This window comes from Lepidochelys olivacea (genome assembly GCF_965140295.1).
Source record: "Lepidochelys olivacea isolate rLepOli2 genome assembly, chromosome: 13".
NCBI classification, from domain to species: domain Eukaryota; kingdom Metazoa; phylum Chordata; order Testudines; family Cheloniidae; genus Lepidochelys; species Lepidochelys olivacea.
Window position 1 is genome coordinate 41206437 of NC_140423.1, and position 18350 is coordinate 41224786.

At 44.4% G+C, this 18350-nt stretch overlaps 1 gene segment (V, D, J or C); it reads right to left on the reverse strand.

The window, feature by feature from the left end:
- Positions 1 to 3882: 3882 nt before the first annotated feature.
- Positions 3883 to 5536, reverse strand: LOC311529954 (immunoglobulin lambda variable 4-69-like). The segment is given in 2 exons: positions 5503 to 5536; positions 3883 to 4199 (listed from the first exon to the last, which is right to left on the reverse strand).
- Between the last annotated feature and the right edge of the window lie 12814 nt (positions 5537 to 18350).

Here is an 18350-nt window from a genome sequence, read left to right on the forward strand (position 1 = left end):
GAGCAACTTAGTTCTTTTCCATCTTAGGAGCCAATAGTTCAGCAAGCAACACAAGGCTGAGCGGGTTTCAAAGGCTATTCAAAGACCCTCCCTGCTGACAGAACAGAAAAAAAATTCTGCCCGGGGTTATTTCTCCAAAGTGAAGCAAATTTAAGCCCATTGACTCACGACCTGGGGATCTGTCCCATTGACTCCAATGGAGCTAGGGTGATTTACTCCACCTGGGGTCTGGCCCATTGAATCCAATGTGGAAACCCTGATATACACCAGGTGATATACACTTTGGCCAGTTTACACTAGTGGAGCATAGCCTGATTCCTACTTGCTGGAGTCTGTCCCCAAAAAAGCAGGCGGAGCTATTCATCGGAATTGTGGTGTGACAGGTACACCTGTCAATACATCTGGCTCATGAGGTTCTGGGTATTTTGGGGGAGGTGGGGGGACGGTTCCTGGAAGAGGGTGACATTTCCACACAGTTAGGGACCGTGCGGTTTCAGTCACACCTGCACTGCTTGATTCAAACCCTGCTTGTGACTTGTTGTGTCTTTTTACACTGATTTCTTTTTGTGCCATTTTTGTCTCAGAGTCAAGAGAAAACTGATCACTGGATTTTGTAAAGGCCCCTCTATTAACCCACCCACAGTGGTAACATAAGGCCCTCTCAGCTATAGCACAGAAATACATCACCGAATCGCTCGGTTCTAACTCAGCAATTTTCAGACCGACGTATATTTCGCCTCGTCAGAAGTCCAGTGAGAACCGATTCCCAGCCCCATTGTGCTCACTTCCGGCAGACCTTCAGAAGAGGTACTTCGTCTGCCCGCTGCTGCACAGTTTATCCACTATATGTCATAACCTGTATCTTCAGTCGAGAAAATACAGTCCAGTGTGACAGATTCATTTTGTACCCAGGTTAGCTGTCCTTGTCTTTGGGTGACACTGTTGTCTCTGTGTCTGTCAGCTGAGGATATCTAAGAGTTTTCCAATAAATGTGATCTATCTATCCATCCCCATACATCCCCCTCTCTGTCTATCTCTGTATTTTTCTCATTTTTTTTAGAAAGGCTCCAGCTGAGATCTTCAAAGGTGCCCAAGAGATGCAGATACTTTAAAATTGATGGGAACTGGCTGCCCAGATCCGTTGGCAGCTCTGCAAATCCCAGCCTGAATACAGAATGATGTCTTTTCTTAATTTTAAACAGTGTGTGTCTTTGTAAAAGGAGAATAAGTTTCTCCCCTAAACACCATACAATTTTCAATGTCACAGTTCATTGATTTTCTTTTTCGCCTGGAATATGTTAACAGAGGGAGCTCCCTGGCCCTTAGAAACACTTTTTGACTTTCACACTTTTGCACATTCATAATGAACATCACAAAAATTGACCTCACCTGTCAAGGTTCCTTCCCCACTCTGAACTCTAGGGTACAGATGTGGGGACCTGCATGAAAACCTCCTGAGCTTACTTTTACCAGCTTAGGTCAAAACTTCCCCAAGGTACAAACTATTTTACCTTTTGCCCTTGGACTTTCACTGCCACCACCAAACGTCTAACCAGTTTTATTTTATTAGGAAAGAGCCCGTTTGGAAACGTCTTTCCCCCAAAAATCCTCACCAAAACCTTGCACCCCCCTTCCTGGGGAAGGTTTGATAAAAATCCTCACCAACTTGCATAGGTGACCACAGACACAAACCCTTGGATTTAAGAACAATGAATACGCATTCAGTTTCTTACAAGAAGAATTTTAATACAAGTAAAAGTAAAAAGAATCACCTCTGTAAAATCAGGATGGTAAATACCTTACAGGGTAATTAGATTCAAAACATAGAGAATCCCTCTAAGCAAAACCTTAAGTTACAAAAAGACACAAAGACAGGAATATCCATTCCATTCAGCACAGCTTATTTTCTCAGCCATTGAAACAAACAGAATCTAATGCATCTCTAGCTAGATTACTTACTCAGTTCGAAGACTCCATTCCTGGTCTGTCCCTAGCAAAAGCATCACACAGACAGACCCAGACCCTTTGTTTCTCCCCCCTCCAGCTTTGAAAGTATCTTGTCTCCTCACTGGTCATTGTGGTCAGGTGCCAGCAAGGTTATCCTAGCTCCTTAACCCTTTACAGGTGAAAGGGTTTTCCCTCTGACCAGGAGGGATTTTAAAGGTGTTTACCCTTCCCTTTATATTTATGACATCACCTGACAACAACAGTAGAATATAGAGCTGTACTAGTAGACACCGCGTGCTCCCTGCAGCTTCAATTAACCTCGAGCTCACTTGGTGTCTGCAATGAGCAAGACAAGATTTCTCCCACTTCTGTTAATTTATTTGTTGTTTCTTTTATCTATTTTGAATGATTGTGCATGATGTAAAAAGGAGCCCTGCTTTTTCTGTAAGCCCCACTTCAATTTTCTTCCCGCCTTGTGACGTTAAAGCTGTTGTACTGTACATAGCAACAAACTACAAAGTCAAAGGTGGTTAATATGCAGGTCTGCAGCGCCCCCTAGTAGACCTGTGCCTCACCCCAGCTGTCCATCACGATGTGATCCCACCACTCAGTGCTTCTTTCCCAAGCCCAAAAGCGGGGTTCCATGGTAGTGAGCATGTCCCTGAATGCCACAATCAATCTCATGTCAAAGCTGCACATGTGGCGAGATCAACATGGCACTCCTCTTGCCTTTGTAGTTTAAAGAATAACTCCACGGCCACTTGTGAAGTGTTGGTTAGTACAAGCAGCATCCTGGTCAACAGCTCGGGATCCATTCCTACAGCCAGAAAGAAGCAGGGCCTGCAGCACACAAACCGTTGAAAGATGGCACCAAATGGGGAGGGAAGCACAGGGATTGATGGGATGTGAAGCAATACACCACGGGGCATTGGGACAGGACCCAGGATGTCCCGCGGACCCCTCCGCCTTCCCACAAGTCTTAGCAGCAAAAGAGAAAGAGGTGCTCTGTGGGACAGCTGCCCAGAGTGCACCGCTCTGAAAAGCGCTGCGAATGCTGCCAGTGTGAACACGATGTCGTGCAGGCAGCTGTGGGTGTGAACACACCACTGCAGTTTTCCTTTTGCACTCTCTGAGCGGCGCTGTAACTTTGCAAGATTCTAGTCCCTGCTCCACCAAAGACTATCTGTGTGACCTTGGGTGGGTGACTTGTTAGTTCTCTGTGCTTCAGGACCTCATTCCCAAGATGAAGATCATGGTGCTGCCTTATATCACGGAAACAATGTGAAAATAAATACATTTTATGGGGCTGTGAGGTGCTCAGTAAAAGGTAAATTTGTCTACATTCATCATTCTGTAGCGCTTTAACTTGCTCTAACCCCTGAAAAATCACCCCCAACCGCCCCTCCCCCCCCACACACACCCAGAGCAGCAAGTCTGAGCGCGGGCCACCACACTCACACATCAAAGCGCTGTCACGGGAGCGCTTGCAATTCCGTAGTGCTCCACTGTCAAAAGGCATTTTTGAAAATGTTTTCCTGAAAGCAGGACTTGTGAGATGACATTCTCTGACCTGTGCTATGCAGGAGTCAGAAACGATCAGATCGGTGCCTTCTGGTTTTTAAAATCTGTCAATCTATTATATCCGTCCCTTTTCATTTTTAATGGGAATCTGCTGTTCAAAACCCGAAATCAGATTAAAACGCTGAGACCAAGCATTTCCGAGCACACAGTTGGAAATTGACAGTCATGGTGATGGCACCTGGACAATAAAACTGAGATCTGGGCTGGCCCTGTCAGGCAGGGAGCTGCACAGACACCTAGTGAGAGACAGCCCCTGCTTCAAAGGTTTTTCAAACTCAACAGCCGAGACAGATGGGGAAGAATGCAAGCGAGGGATGTGGGAGGGTTTTTGTGCAGCTGTCTCCGGGGACTCTCTCACTGTGTCTCATTCAAGGCACAATAATACACAGCTTCGTCCGCCAGCTCCAGGCCTGCGATGGTCAGAACTGTAGCAGTCGCGTTAGCGTCAGCAGTGAACCTCCTCCGGGCAAAATCTGCGTGGTCACTGATGGTGCTTCCCTTCGCGCCTCTCTGGAGAATGTACTGCGGGGCTTGGCTGGGGCTCTGGCGGTACCAGTGGAGAGAGACACCGCTATAGCCGGTGCTGTAGGAGCAGCTGACTGCCACAGCGCCTCCTTCTGTGACAGACACGTCGGGTTCAATGGATTGGATGGAATTGCCCCACACAGCACCTGCAACAAAACGAAACACTCCCGATAGATGGGGGGAGTGTGGATGGGGCTAGATAGAGGGGATGTGTAGACAGAAATAGGGTGTGTGTGGGGATAGACAGATAGAGAGAGAGGGTGTATGGGGAGGGAGGGATAGATAGATTAGATTAGACAGTCTGAGAGCACTCTTCTGAGAGAGAGAGAGAGTGAGACAGACAGACAGACAGACTGAGAAAGGCTGAGTGAGGGAAAGAAAGAGACAGCTGGTAGAAAGATAATTAAGAATGCAACTTGGTATGAGACAGATTCATAAGCAGTGAGGCAAGTTGCCCGAACAAAGCTAAAACAACAATTACCTGGACACCGAGTCGCTAGGAATAGGCTCAGAAGCACACACTTGTTCATTGTTTGAGATAAGAGGCCCCCGGTAGTTCCACTGAGAGGCGTTCAAACCTCCACACTCTGCAGAAAGCGCCTCGAATGTTAAAACCTGACCCAGATTCTGCCTTACCCCTCTCTGGGGCGGATCTGGACACACAGCTTCCCAGGAAGCAAAGGATGGTGAGGTTTGCGGCTGACCTCACTGTAACATCATGTTTACTTCCTTCTCCTAATTCATCTGGGGATCTCCCCCCACATCCCACTTCTAGAAAAAGTCCTCGTTTTTTGTTGTTGTTGTTTGTTTGTTTGTAATTGTCAGGGTATAGGAAAGAGATTGAGATCTCTAGTGACCTCAGGTGCATTTAGTCAGCGCTCTGTTTTCTCGTTAATAGGTAACTGAGAAAGAAAGAAAGAAAGAAAGAAAGAAAGAAAGAAAGAAAGAAAGAAAGAAAGAAAGAAAGAAAGAAAGAAAGAAAGAAAGAAAGAAAGAGTCAGCAGACCAGCTTTTAAACCCAGCAACAACAACAGTCCAGGAGTCGCCCAAATCCTTTCCCAGGGCTGCTACTTTAGTTTCTGGGCTGGCTTGTTCCAGCCATGCTCCTACCCTGGCCCTCAGCTCCACGCCTCACTTTGGCTTTGCCCCTTGGCTCTGTCTTCTGGATGCTCACTCCGTCTCTAGCCCCTGGGCTGCCTGCCCACATCCTGCTCACAGACAGACAGACATTGGCTTTGCTAGAACTACAATGCTTTTCACTAGATCAGGATCTGGAGCACTGGAGTTTTCTCAGGCTTCCCTTGCTGTGAAAGAGACCAGAATCTGACCCAGTGGTTTTTGGCAGGTGTTTCCAAATTCAGAACATTTGGTAACCAATTTTTCAAGGAAAATTTTTGCAAAGGCAACAAATATGGTATTAAAACATTACACATTTCTGCATGTAATTACCTTCGTAAATATCACTGAGATAATAAGTAGTCATGCTTGGTCAAGAGGAGCTTGGTGGTATAATATTATACAGGGATAGAGACTGAAAATATTAAATAATCATTTATATCGTCAGCGTTTTAAACTAAAATCCTGACCCAGTGAAGCCCTTAAACACATTTAATTTTTTAAGCAAAGTGTGTGTAGCCCATTTATTTCCGCGAGACTAAAGCAGGTGCCTAGGTGTTTTCCCGGATTGGGTCCAAGAATCTAGGAGCAGACAGAGTAGTAAACAATGAGCAACACATGAAGCGATAGCGGGAAGAAATATGATTGAAAGTGAAAATACAATTGCACCCCCCCCCCCCTTATAGTACTTAAGGGCTTCAGTCATTCAAATGGCAAAAGTATCTTAATTTAAATAAAAAGCGAACATTTACAGTGCAAATATATAAGATCCAGCCTGGGTGGGAAGCCTGAATGGAACCAAACTTAGACAAAGACGTTGTCAAGCGGAAAAACACAGTGCCTTCCATATTATGTTGCCCTGAGAAACCGTTACCTTTTTGTACAGATACAGATATTACCCTACTCCACAGTGGGGTCTGATAACACAGTAGTTCACGGAGGAGTCTGGAGAGACACCTCTTCAATTTCCAAGGTCAGACGCATCTTATTAATAAAATAATCGTTATCCTCCAAGTACAAAACTGCTGAGAATTTCCCAGGGGCAAACCTGGTCTCATCAGCAGACCTGAAAGCTGCCAGTACGTGCTGGGGAGGTTGGCTTGGGTACCAAAACAGATAGGGGCTTCTGTCTGTCGTGCAGACGTTACACTGTAATGTTGCATGGTGTCCAGCGGAGTTTCTCAGCTCCGGAGGTGACTGGGACACAGAATAACTTTCAACAATACCTGCAAAGGGGGGAAAGGCTTGAAACACATTTTTATCCATCCTTTTTTTTCTGTAATATCTATCTATCTATCTATCTATCTATCTATCTATCATTCAAGGCACATCTGATGAGCGAAAACTTGATTTTTAATACAATTCTAGTGCTTGCCAAAATAATTACATAAAATCCCATATGTTTTCGGTTTTGGTTTTTTAGAGATTGCATTTTACTGGCTAAACATTACAAAAGCTGAGGTTCTGAAGTATGTATACAGCTGCTTCACAATGAAAATGGCTCTCACCTGACAGCAGGAGAATAAGATGGAGATGTAGAATCAAGCAGGGCATTTTGTAAATTCAGATTATCTTCACCAATTACTTACAAAGGATTTCTGCCTGCTGCTTCTCATTTAACCGTTGGCATTATAAATATGGAACCTGCCCTTTCTGCGACCTCTTTGTGGACGTCCTATCCCTGCCTGGGACTAAAGTAACATTGTAAAACCAAGGAAATACGATGGGATGCGCTGCTCTGGAGCGCCCTCTGTAGAAAAGTGGAGGGGGAGCAAGAAAAGCATTCTCAGCCCACTGATGGAAAAAAATAATTTATTTTCTGCTGGCGTGTCTCATGGATGGTGTCTTCCCAGAGAAGCAGTGCATGCAGGCTAGAGAGGTTTCATGAAAGCCATTTTCAGAGCTAAGGGGCTTGGATGACATTAATAATGCAGCACATCTTAAAACATTTTTCTAGCCATGGTTCACAGTGATCTTGCAAAACCTGCCTGCTGCAAAATCTTGAGTTGGACTGTAGTGCCTAACGCTCTTAGGCCACTTTGTGGGCCCCAGGCTATCCTCCTAAGAGAGGATGGATGGTCCACTGGTCACAGTTCTGGGCAACTGCATCTATATTCCCCCTCCATGTTCCAGGCACCCCTTTCCAGCTTCTGGTTCCACAGAGGTTAGCTTTCTTGGAGAGAAAAGTGTGTGTCTCTCTTTCCTCACCAGGGTATTTCCAGGCGGTGCAGCTCCCTGCCTACACTGTGATGTCCCCAGTTACACAGACTGCCCAAGCAGGCCAGCACCTCTGCTTTGCTTTCTCTTCTAAGGTAATTTCCTGCAGTTTTAAATTACCACACCACTTTTTTTCTAAGCAAGCACACTTTATTCTTAAGGTAAAATCATTGCTGAGAAAATGTATTAACAGTAACTAAGGAGCCTATGCACAAGCTAATAAGTTTACCAGTGATCTCTCTCTCACTCACTCACACACACACACCCACAACCCTACAAGGGCTCTGGCAAGTCGTTCTGTCTAATCCTCCCCTAAGGAGTGGTACTCCCCATTGGACAGAAGGGGCCTGTCTGTTTGCTTGATCAGAAAAAAAGGCCCTGAGTCAGTTTTAATCTCAGGATGTTTATTAAAAATCCATTCTCTGTGGGCTGGGGTGTACTGCATCCAGCTTGAACCAGTACCTGAAAGTCTCCCCAGGAAATGGTGCATACTGGCATGTGTTAGAAGCTGAGAGAATTTGCCTCATCACTTCCTCACACCCCCATTGTTCTCACGTCCCAAGGGAGCTGTCGTCTCCCTTCCCCCAGTGAATTGCATACAATCCCTGGCCCTTAGTGAGGCATACATTTAATACAGTAAGATCTCCCAAAAATGCAAAAAAATGGCATATATCTCATAGAGTGCACTAGCCTGGGACAGTGGAAATCTGGGTTAAGTTCCCTGTTCTTCCACAGATTCCCCATTTGACCTCTGATAAGTCATTTAGGGTCAGATTTTCAAAAGCTGGCACCTAAAGATACAACCAGGTTCCTAGTGGGGCTTTTAAAGGTGCCTAACACACATTGCCTTAGGCTCCCTTCAAACATCCTTTCCACAATTATTACAGTTTTTGAGGATCACAATGGCTAGGGACAGGGTCTACTTCTCCATGATGGTTTATAATTTTCTTCCAGGGTCTTCTTCCTTGAGTCTCTTACAAACTTCATCCAAGCTGAGAGATTTTAACTTTCTCACTTCTATGGCATAGACAGATTTCCAAGGTGGATTTCCCAGCATTTCCCTTCCTTACCTGTTCCTAGCTCCTGCTCAGTGAGATATCTCCTGACAGCTCTTCTCTGTAAAACAGTCACACACACACGCACACTGAAGGATTCTATTACTGAGTAGGAGGGTGTGTAGAACCCTTCAGTCATGGACCAACACCCCATGGTGCCAGGCGCTGTACAGGTATAAAACAAAAGAGTCCCTGTCCCAAGATCTCACAATCTGAGTATAAGACAAGAGACAACAGGAGGAGACAGATGGGGGAGAAAGGGGCCCCATTATGTTGGATCATATTAAAGAAGTTCTGTATTAAAATCACAAATGAGTTTGATTCCCCAGAGTTTAAATTCCAGGGTATTACTAATTAAGAGGTCTCTTGGTTTTTGGTACTTTCTCTCCCTCTATGTGTGAAACTTGCAAGCTGCTAATTGTGTTAGTACATTCTAAGACAGAGTCTGTTCTCAAAGCAATTCACAGAGAGAGAGAGACTCAAAGCAATACTCTGTAACAACAGAAACAGCACCCAGAGACTCCCCGCCCTTTTGTTGTATTAACAATTGTGATTAAAATAGAGATAGAGGATGTATGTGGATGGATGCTTGGTGTGGATAATAACTGAATGATCAGGGAGGTGCCAGACTAAGAATCCAGTGTCCATCGGCTGAAGAAGGCGTCAAGTGGAAATAACCAGACGACCCCCCCGGAGGGCAGACTGGAATCCACCCAACAGCCTCAAGGATGGGAGAACCAAAGAACAAGATAACATCTTGGAGCCGTCAGGAATGTGCTATCTGCTGATTGATTCAGCAACAGCATGATGAAGCAATTCCCATAGACTGGCATAGGAAGAAATTCCTATAAAAATAGACTCTAAAAAGTGAGAACTTTGGGGTCTGATTCTGCAAACCAACTTCCAGGAGCATCAGATGAGCATCTGACAAGGCCCTGCTCCCTCCTCATGTCCAGGCCACCTGGCCAGTGGCTTGGCATGAGCAACTCTAAGGCTGGTAACTATTATAACAACCTTGCAGAACCTGTGTGTGTGGGTGTGTATGTGTGTGTGTGTGTGTGTTTGTATGAATGAATGTGTGAATAAATATGAGATTGAATGGAATGTTATCGCTATAACTAACTGCTTACTATGATTCTTTCTGTATTCACAATAAATGTGGTATTTTGCCTTTTTCCCTTTAATAAGATCCTGCTGGTTTTTATTTTATTGGTATAACAATTATACCAGGTCCTGTGCAACCACTTAATGCTACCCCTGCCTCAAAGAGTTTGCAGAGGAGAGAGAAAAGATACAGGGGACAATTTAATGTGAGGGAAGGGAGGGTTTTTTGCACAGCTCTGGGATGAGACTCTGTCATTGGGCCCTCTGCAGGGCGCAGTAATACAGCGCCGTGTCTGCCATCTCCAAGGCTGTGATAGTCACAACTGTAGAGGTGTCATCAGCCTGGGGAGTAAATCTCTTCTTGGCAAACTCTGCAAAACCCCGGACAGAGCTGTATGCCTTGGCACCTGTTCGGAGAACGTACTTCGGACCTTGGTCAGGAAACTGATGGTACCAGTAGAGATAGACATCAGAGTAGCTGGTATTGTAAGAACAGCTGAGTGTCACATTGTCCCCTTCTCCTCTAGCCACTTTGGGTTTATTGGACTGGATCGATTCACCCCCCACAGCACCTGCCACAAGAAATATACCCGTTATATACCATCAGAGTGCCCAACCTAAACAGAGAGAGAGAGAGAGAGAGAGTATGGAAGGAGAGAATGGTGAGAGACGGAGATAAAAATACAGATACACAGAAAAGGAGAGAGTACTGCAAAGCAAAAGGCAGGGAGGAAGGATAGTTAAATGCAGTGGTTTCTGTTTGAGAGAAAGACCAGAAAGTTTACTTAGCAATGGGACGGGCTGCCTGACCAAAGCCAAAATCACAATTACCTGGGCACAGAGTAACTATAGGAAAGCTTAGAATCAAACAGGGGCCCATGATTCCAGCAAGGCGGACCCTGTTTTGAGATTGACAAGGAGGCAGTGAAAGTACAACAGGAAAGAACAGGATTATTGACTTAACTGTTATAAACTAACCCAGATTCCTCTCTGAAAAGTCAATAGGGGGCGTATCTGACCCCAAGGCCCAAACCCAGAGGAAATGAGGGGTGGAGAGTGGTGTTTGCTAACGATTTCTCTGTGAAACCATCTGTTTCCTGGCTCTTTCATTCACTCCAGTTTTCAAAACGCTTTGTTTGTGGCTGTGAGTATGCCTATGGCTATGCAATAGATACCCGGTTTAGACATGAAGTGGGCTTCTGTGCCTCACAGGGGAACCAGAGAGACACTTGCTTGTATAAGAAGCTGGGCAAACAGGAAGACTGAAGGACAGAAAGAGAGAAATGGGTGGATGGATGATGATTTCAGTGGAGCTGAAACGCTTTACATCGGCTATTTACCTGTCCCGATAGAGTTAAATCAGTTAGATGGGAAGAGAGATCAGAACCTCACCCAGTGTCCTTTACAGATTGCCAGCTGCACGAAATCCGGTTACCAAGTTTGATTTGTTGGTTGGTTTGTTTTACGGACAACAAATATTTTCATTTAAAGGTTGTAAATTCATGAATATACTAATTCACATAAATATAACTGAGATAATAATGCATCGTCGGACCTGGTTTGTACAGCAGTTTGGCTATAATACCGCATATGGATTGAAAAGGAAACTTCCTCCCAGACGTGGGAAGAGCAGAAGGAACTGAATTTATCAGAGAAGTTTCATAAAATAGGGTCGGGTAGAAAAACAGTCTCTGCCACCCTCGTTGTGTGTGAGCCCCTCGCTCACTTCTTTTATTACCGGAGACGCAGCTCTGCCCCAGTGTGGGTCTCAGAGCACAGTGATACACGGCTCTGTTTTGGAGGGACACAGCCTCAATCTTCAAGGGAACCGTCTTATTATACTGTAACAAAACATTTGAGAGTTTTCCAGAGGTGGACGCGCTCTTCTCTTCAGGAGATTTATAGGCTGTCAGGATATGCTGGGGTGCTTGGTTCGGATACTGGTGGTACCAGAAGAGATTCGGGCTGTTAGACATGATGGTGAAATTACACTGTAGTAATACATCGTATCCCTCTGACACTGTCACCTCCAGAGGAGACTGAAGCACAGAATCACCTTGAACAAACCCTCTAAAGGGAATAAAAGGTCATTAAAGAACTTTCTTTTTCTTTTTCCTTTCTACTATATGTCTGTAATTTCAAGAATAGTTTGTATACAGACCGGTTTCCATTGTTGAACCAAACTTTGTATTGCAGGAGGACAAAGGTTTCCCCCAGGGATATTGGGTGAAATTTGTTCTGGTAAAAATATTATTAATAAGTATTGTGTGCCCATAAGGAAGCTGGGTGCCCAACCCTCTTAGACTCTTTTGAAATCCTACCCTGTAATAAAAGGAGTTCTGTAGCTTATAAGTAACATAAATACTAAATTCAGTCAAAGTAAACATTTCTCACCTGAGTAAACAAGCAGAAGATAGAGCGGTAAAGCCAACTAGTAAAGCATTTTGCAGCATAAATTTATCGTCTTCTTTTTTAGGAGTCTTTGGTTAATTATAAAATAATTCTTCCTTTAATTTGTTTAAATGTTAATTCCGGTTTTAAATGTTAGATCGCCTCTTTCTGAGGCCACCTCCTCTCTTTCCCGCCCGTCTTATGATGCTGAAGTCACAAGGGGACTTCTGTCAGTCAGTTTGACTCAGATATTGTTATAGAAGGAAGTATCTAATGTAATGTGAAACGTCACTATGTGTAAGTCATGGGCACCCACTAGTGGCTGTAAGAAACCATGAAAGAAAATATCAAAAGCCGGCAAGAAAGCCACTTCAGAAACATTTCTGAGATCAAAAACGTCTTATTGTTAAATGGAATTTCTCATGCTGCTCCAGTTCAATCACAAAGTACGGGCTGCATGTAGGAATCGTTGGGTGACAGTCTCTTCCAGGTCTTATGAAGGAGATCAGACTACATGGTCCCAGTGCTCCCTTCTGCCCTTAAAATCTGTATGTTTGTCGATATGGCGCTTAGCTCACGCAGAGAGAGCCCCCTTTCCGCTTTAAACTGAGATGATTCCTACCTGCCAGTGCTGATTGACGGGCTTTGGGGAAAAGGTTTGTTTGTAAAGAAGCTATCAACCATCTTCTCACTATTCTTCTCCACATAGAATTTGCCTGCTCTGAGCTCATGATTATGATTGATTATTGACACAACAGCCCTGTCCCAGATCAGGACACCATTATACTAGGCACTGTCCATTAAGTGCATTCTAGGATCCCTGGTCTGAGCGCAAGACTCCTTTACGCCAGGCGCTGTACAAACACAGAATTTTAAAAGGATCACTGCCCTAAAGACCTCTCAGCTGTCTCCATGAATTATTGGTTTTGGCAGGTAATTGTATTCATGATTACATAAGTGCCTGCTGTGAAGTTAATTATCAGTGACCTTTGTTTAGGAAAGCACCATTAGTCACTCCCTGAGACTTAACCAGCGGCTTAGATGAATTCCTGGTTATAGGGCCAGAAGGGATTTTAAGTGTTTGTGATGGCTACTGATATGTTATTGTTGTAGCTGACTATAGCACTTAGGAACTCCAATGGGAAGCCAAGGGGAAGTAGGCATCTAACCTGGCCAGTCACTCTTGAAAGTCCCACAAACGAGAAGAATTGTAGTGATATTTAGATGCCTAAACAAGTATATAGCAACAGTCTGCTCCTTAAAGTGCTGAAACACCTTTAAAAATCTGACCATAGGTGCCTTTAAAAATTCCACCTGGGCAGTGGTTCCCAACCTAGGGTACGCAGAGGTCTTCCAGGGGCTACATCAACTCATCTAGACATTTGCGTAGTTTAAGAACGGGCTACATCAGAAGCACTAGCCACGTCAGTACAAACTAAAACTTCTTATGGACAAAATGAGAGAGAAAACAATTTTGCAGTAATATTGTGGCTGTGGCACGCTTTTCACGAGTACTTTTTAATTGCGGTAAAATCTGGGGAACACAAGGCAATTCAGGCTCCTGAAAGGGGTACAGTAGTCTGGAAAGGTGGAGAGTCACTGCACTAGGGGACAGATCTTAAAGGTATTTAGGCACCTAGTGAGATTTTTCAAAAGCACCTTGGTGTCTAATTCTCATTGATTTCAATGGGTGTTAGGCTCCTTAGGTACGTCTGAAAATCCCAGGAGGCACTTAAATACCTTTTTAAAATCCAGCCCTACGTGCCTCTCTGCATCTTTAAGCAGACTTTAAAATGTATCCCCAAGTCATTTGCCGAAGTCTGTGGGTGAAACAGAATTTAACCGTCCTCCTCAGCCCGAAGCCTTCCTGCGAGCGAGACGTGGGGCTGGGACAGAGCAGAGATCTGTCTATCACTGTGACTGGGCGGAGACTGTGAGGCTTTGGGGACCTCTGTCTCTGGTCTCTCTCCAATGCAGGGCCAGTGAATGGGAAGAAAGGGAGGGTTTTTGCACAGCTCTGCTCCCTGCCTCTGTCGCTGTGCCCGCTGCAGGGCGCAGTAATACATCGCTGTGTCCCCCAGCTCCAGGGCTGTGATGTTCAGGATTGTGGAGCTGTCATCGGCCTGGGAAGAAAACCTCTGCTGGGCGAAACCCGCATTTTCGCTGTCAGAAGAGTATAGTTTCGTTCCTCTCCGCAGAATGTACTGCGGGGCTCGGTTAGGAGACTGTCGGTACCAGGAGAGAGAGACGCCCGAAGAATCGGTGGTTTTGTAGGAACAGCTGAATGTTACTGAGCCTCCTTCTACTCCAGACACTTGGGATTCCTTGGACTGGACCGAATCACCCAGCGCAGCATCTGGGACAAGAAATAAGTCAATACAATGCACTATCAGTTACAGACAAGCGGAGTGCCCAACCGAGAGAGGGGAAGAAATTGTGAAAGGGGAGGAATAAAACTGGGTATGTAGGTAGGTAGACTGAAAAGCAGGGAGTGCTGCAACGAAACGGAGACAGCTGGTGGATTGGTTCTTGTTTTGAGAGGAGAAAGAAAGAGTTTAATTAGCAGTGAGCCAGGCTGCATGAACGAAGATAACAGCTCAATTACCTGGACACAGAATGAGTCTAAAGAGGGTTAGAATATACAAAGGTTTAGAACTCATGGCCTTTGTTTAGCGGACTCTGCTCTTACAGTCACAAAGAGAGGGGTGAAAGCATCACAGGAAATGGCTGAATGTTATAGACCGACCCACATTTCTCCCTGAAAAGTCGAGAGGGGCGGATCTGACCCCAATGCCCAAACCCAGAGGAAACTAGGGGAGGGGAGTGGCGTTTGCTAACGATTTCTATGTGAAAATGTTTCTGTTGGCTCTTTCATCCACCCCCAGATTTCAAAAAGGGAGGTTAGTTCGTAGCTGTGACTATCTCTATCTCTTATAGTTGTATAAGAAGCTGAGCGAACAGAAAGGCTGGAGGACAGAAAGAGAGAGCTGGATGGATGGATGCTGATTTTAGGGGAGCTGAAATGCTTCACAGCAACTGGCCAGATAGACATAGACCAGACTTGCAGTGATGGGACGGAGATCAGAACCTCTCCCAGTGTGTCTTATAGCATTTTTGCAGCTGCATGAAATCGTGTTACGATTTTCCCGGGGGGGGGGAGGGGAGGTTGTTTTACTGACAACAAATATTTTCATTAAAAGGTTGTAAATTCATACATATATTAATTCACATAAATATAACTGCTATAATAACGCCTCGGGCTCGGTTTGCACAGTATGGTGGCTCTAACACTGCACAGGGACAGAAACGGAAAGATCCTCCCAGGCATGGGGAGAGTAGGAGGAACTGAACTTGTGTGACGCTGGGCTAGAAAGGGTTAAGCAATAGGCAGGCTCCATGACCCAAATTCAGCCTTTAAAGACATATTAGTAAAGTATGTAAATGGAAATTAAGGCCGTAAATGACTAACAAAAGCTCGTTAGGTAGTCCAGAGCTTTGAAATGTAAACCTGTACCGTTAGAGAATTAGAAGAAGATAGTGATTGTGGTCGTCTGTGTTTACCTGTATCTTGTTAGTGGTTAACAATTTGACCAGACGGTTCCTGTCAATACTCTATTGATTCAGAGACCAAAAGGGGGATACTAACATGTAGATGGGACTTGGCTGTAATAATATCATTGTCTACATTTCTCTGTGAAGTTTCTAGTAAACGGTCTATAAACTGCTTAAGGGATAATTACCTCATGCTGATTAATGCAACTAGATACCCAGATGCACACATAGGAAATAGGAAGTTTTACTTCAAAGCCACAGTGCTTCTTCACCCAAGGAATACTTGCTGTCAAGAGGCTGCCGGAGAACTACAAAACGACCTCTTGGGCCCTAATCCTGTCATCTCATATCTGCTTAAACTTCGTCAGCCGCAAGACTAAGGTGTCCAGCTCAAGTCTGGATCACCCTGACTTGGATATTGGACTATAACCTATGGAACCAATTCAGAAAGAACACTCTGCAACTCTAAAGCTCACCATCTCTACTCGGAAACTGACCTAAGAATTTTATTCATGTCTGTATGTATAATGATCTTTTGAACCAATACTCTTTTCTTTTTTAAAAACATTTTACTTTAGTTAATAAGAATTGGCAGTAAGTGTGTATTTGGGTAGGATATGAAATATTCCTTGACCTGGTGGGTAATGTGTCCGATCCCAATGTGGGATTGGTAGGACTTTTGACATGATGAAGGAGACTTTCAGAAATCAATCCTCACCATATTTGACTTCGCTGTTTGAGTGGGAGCCCAAGACTGGATTGTATTAAGGGAACTGTGTTTTTGGCTTTGTAGGTATTGTAGACGCTATTTTGTTCCTGGTTTGGTGACTCTAAGAGTTAAAAATGACCTCCAGTTTGGGGGATCATCCACCCCATTCTTTGCAGTTTGCCCCAACTGAGCAATTTCAGCTTGCTCCTTCCCCCCCACCCCCCAAACTTCCGGTCACAACTTGGCAGAGAAGTATCATTAAAAAAGGGTCTGGTAGGAAAACAGCCTCTGACAACATCAGTGTGCTTGAGCACCCAAGATCACTTCTTGTACCGCTGGAGATGCCGCTCTGCCCAGCGTGGGTCTCAGAGCACAGTGATACACGGCTCTGTCTTGGAGGGACACAGCCTCGATCTTCAAGGGAACCGTCTTATTATTGTCGAACAAAACGGTTGAGAACTTTCCAGAGATGAAGGTGTTCTTCTCAGCAGCAGATTTATAGGCTGTCAGGATATGCTGGGGTGCTTGGTCCGGATACTGGCGGTACCAGAAAAGATTCGGGGTGTTAGAAATGGTGGTGAAATTACACTGTAATAATACATCGTCTCCCTCTGACACTGTCACCTCCAGAGGAGACTGAAACACAGAATCACCTTCAACAAATCCTGTAAAAGGAATAAAAGGTCATTAAAGAACTTTCTTTTTCCTTTTCCTTTCTACTGTATGTCTATAATTTGAGTACTAGCATGTATACAAAGTGGTTTCCGTTGTTAAACCAAGCTTTGTTTTCCAAGAGAGGACAAAACCTTCTTCCAGAAAAACTGGACGAAGTTTGTTGTTCTGGTTAAAATATTCTGTGCTGTTAATAAGTATTGTGTACCCATAAGGAAGCTGGGTGCCCAACTCTCTTAGGGTCTTTTGAAAAGCTACCCTGTAATAATAACAGGTTTCAGAGTAGCAGCCCTGTTAGTCTGTATTCGCAAGAAGGAGCCCACGAAAGCTTATGCTCAAATAAATGTGTTAGTCTCTAAGGTGCCACAAGTCCTCCTTTTCTTTTTCCTGTAATAATAGGAATTATGTAGTTTTTAAGTAACATAAATACTAAATTCAGTCAAAGTAAACATTTCTCACCTGAGTAAAAAAGCAGAAGATAGAGCGGTAAAGCCAAGTAGTAAAGCATTTTGCAGCATAAATTTAACTTGTTTTAGGAGTCTTTAGTTAATTATAAAATAATTCTTCCTTTAATTTGTTTAAATGTTAATTCCAGCTTTAAACGTTAGATCTGCTCTTTCTGAGGCCACGTCCTCTCTTCCCCGCCCCTCTTATGATGCTAAAGTCACAATCACAAGGGAACTTCTGTCAGTCAGTTTGATTCACATATTGTTATAGAACGAAGTATCTAATGTAATGTGAAACGTCACTATGTCTAGTCAGGGGCGCCCACCAGTGGCTGTAAGAAACCATGAAAGAAAATATCAAAATCCAGCACGGAAGCCACTTCAGAAACCTTTCTGAGACTAAAAAGTCTTATTGTTAAATGGAATTTCTCATGCTGCTCTAGTTCAACCACAAAGGATGGGCTGCAAGTAGGATCGTTGAGTGACATTCTCTGGCCTGCGTTATACAGGAAATCAGACTACATGATCACAGTGCTCCCTTCTGCCCTTAAAATCTGGACCAGGACCCCATTATGTTAGGCGCTGTACACTAAGAGTATTCCAGGTGCCCCTAGAAGACCTAGTCTTAGACCAGGACTCCATTGCGCTGGGCACTGAGCAAGCACAGAGGGGGGAGGGATAGCTCAGTGGTTTGAGCATTGGCCTGCTAAACCCAGGCTTGTGAGTTCAATCCTTGAGGGGGCCATTTAGGGATCTGGGGCAAAAACTTGTGGATTGGTCCTGCTTTAAGCAGGGGGTTGGACTAGATAACCTCCTGAGGTCCCTTCCAACCCTGATATTCTATGATTCTATGAAAAGGATCATTGCCCTAAAGACTATCAACTGCCTTAATGAGTTATTGCTGCTATGTTTTTGGCAGGTAATTTTAATCATCATTACATAAGTACCTGTTGTGCAGTTAATTATCAGTGACCTTCATGCAGGAAAGCACCATTAGTAACTCCCTACGACTTAAACACCTGCTTTGGCAGATGA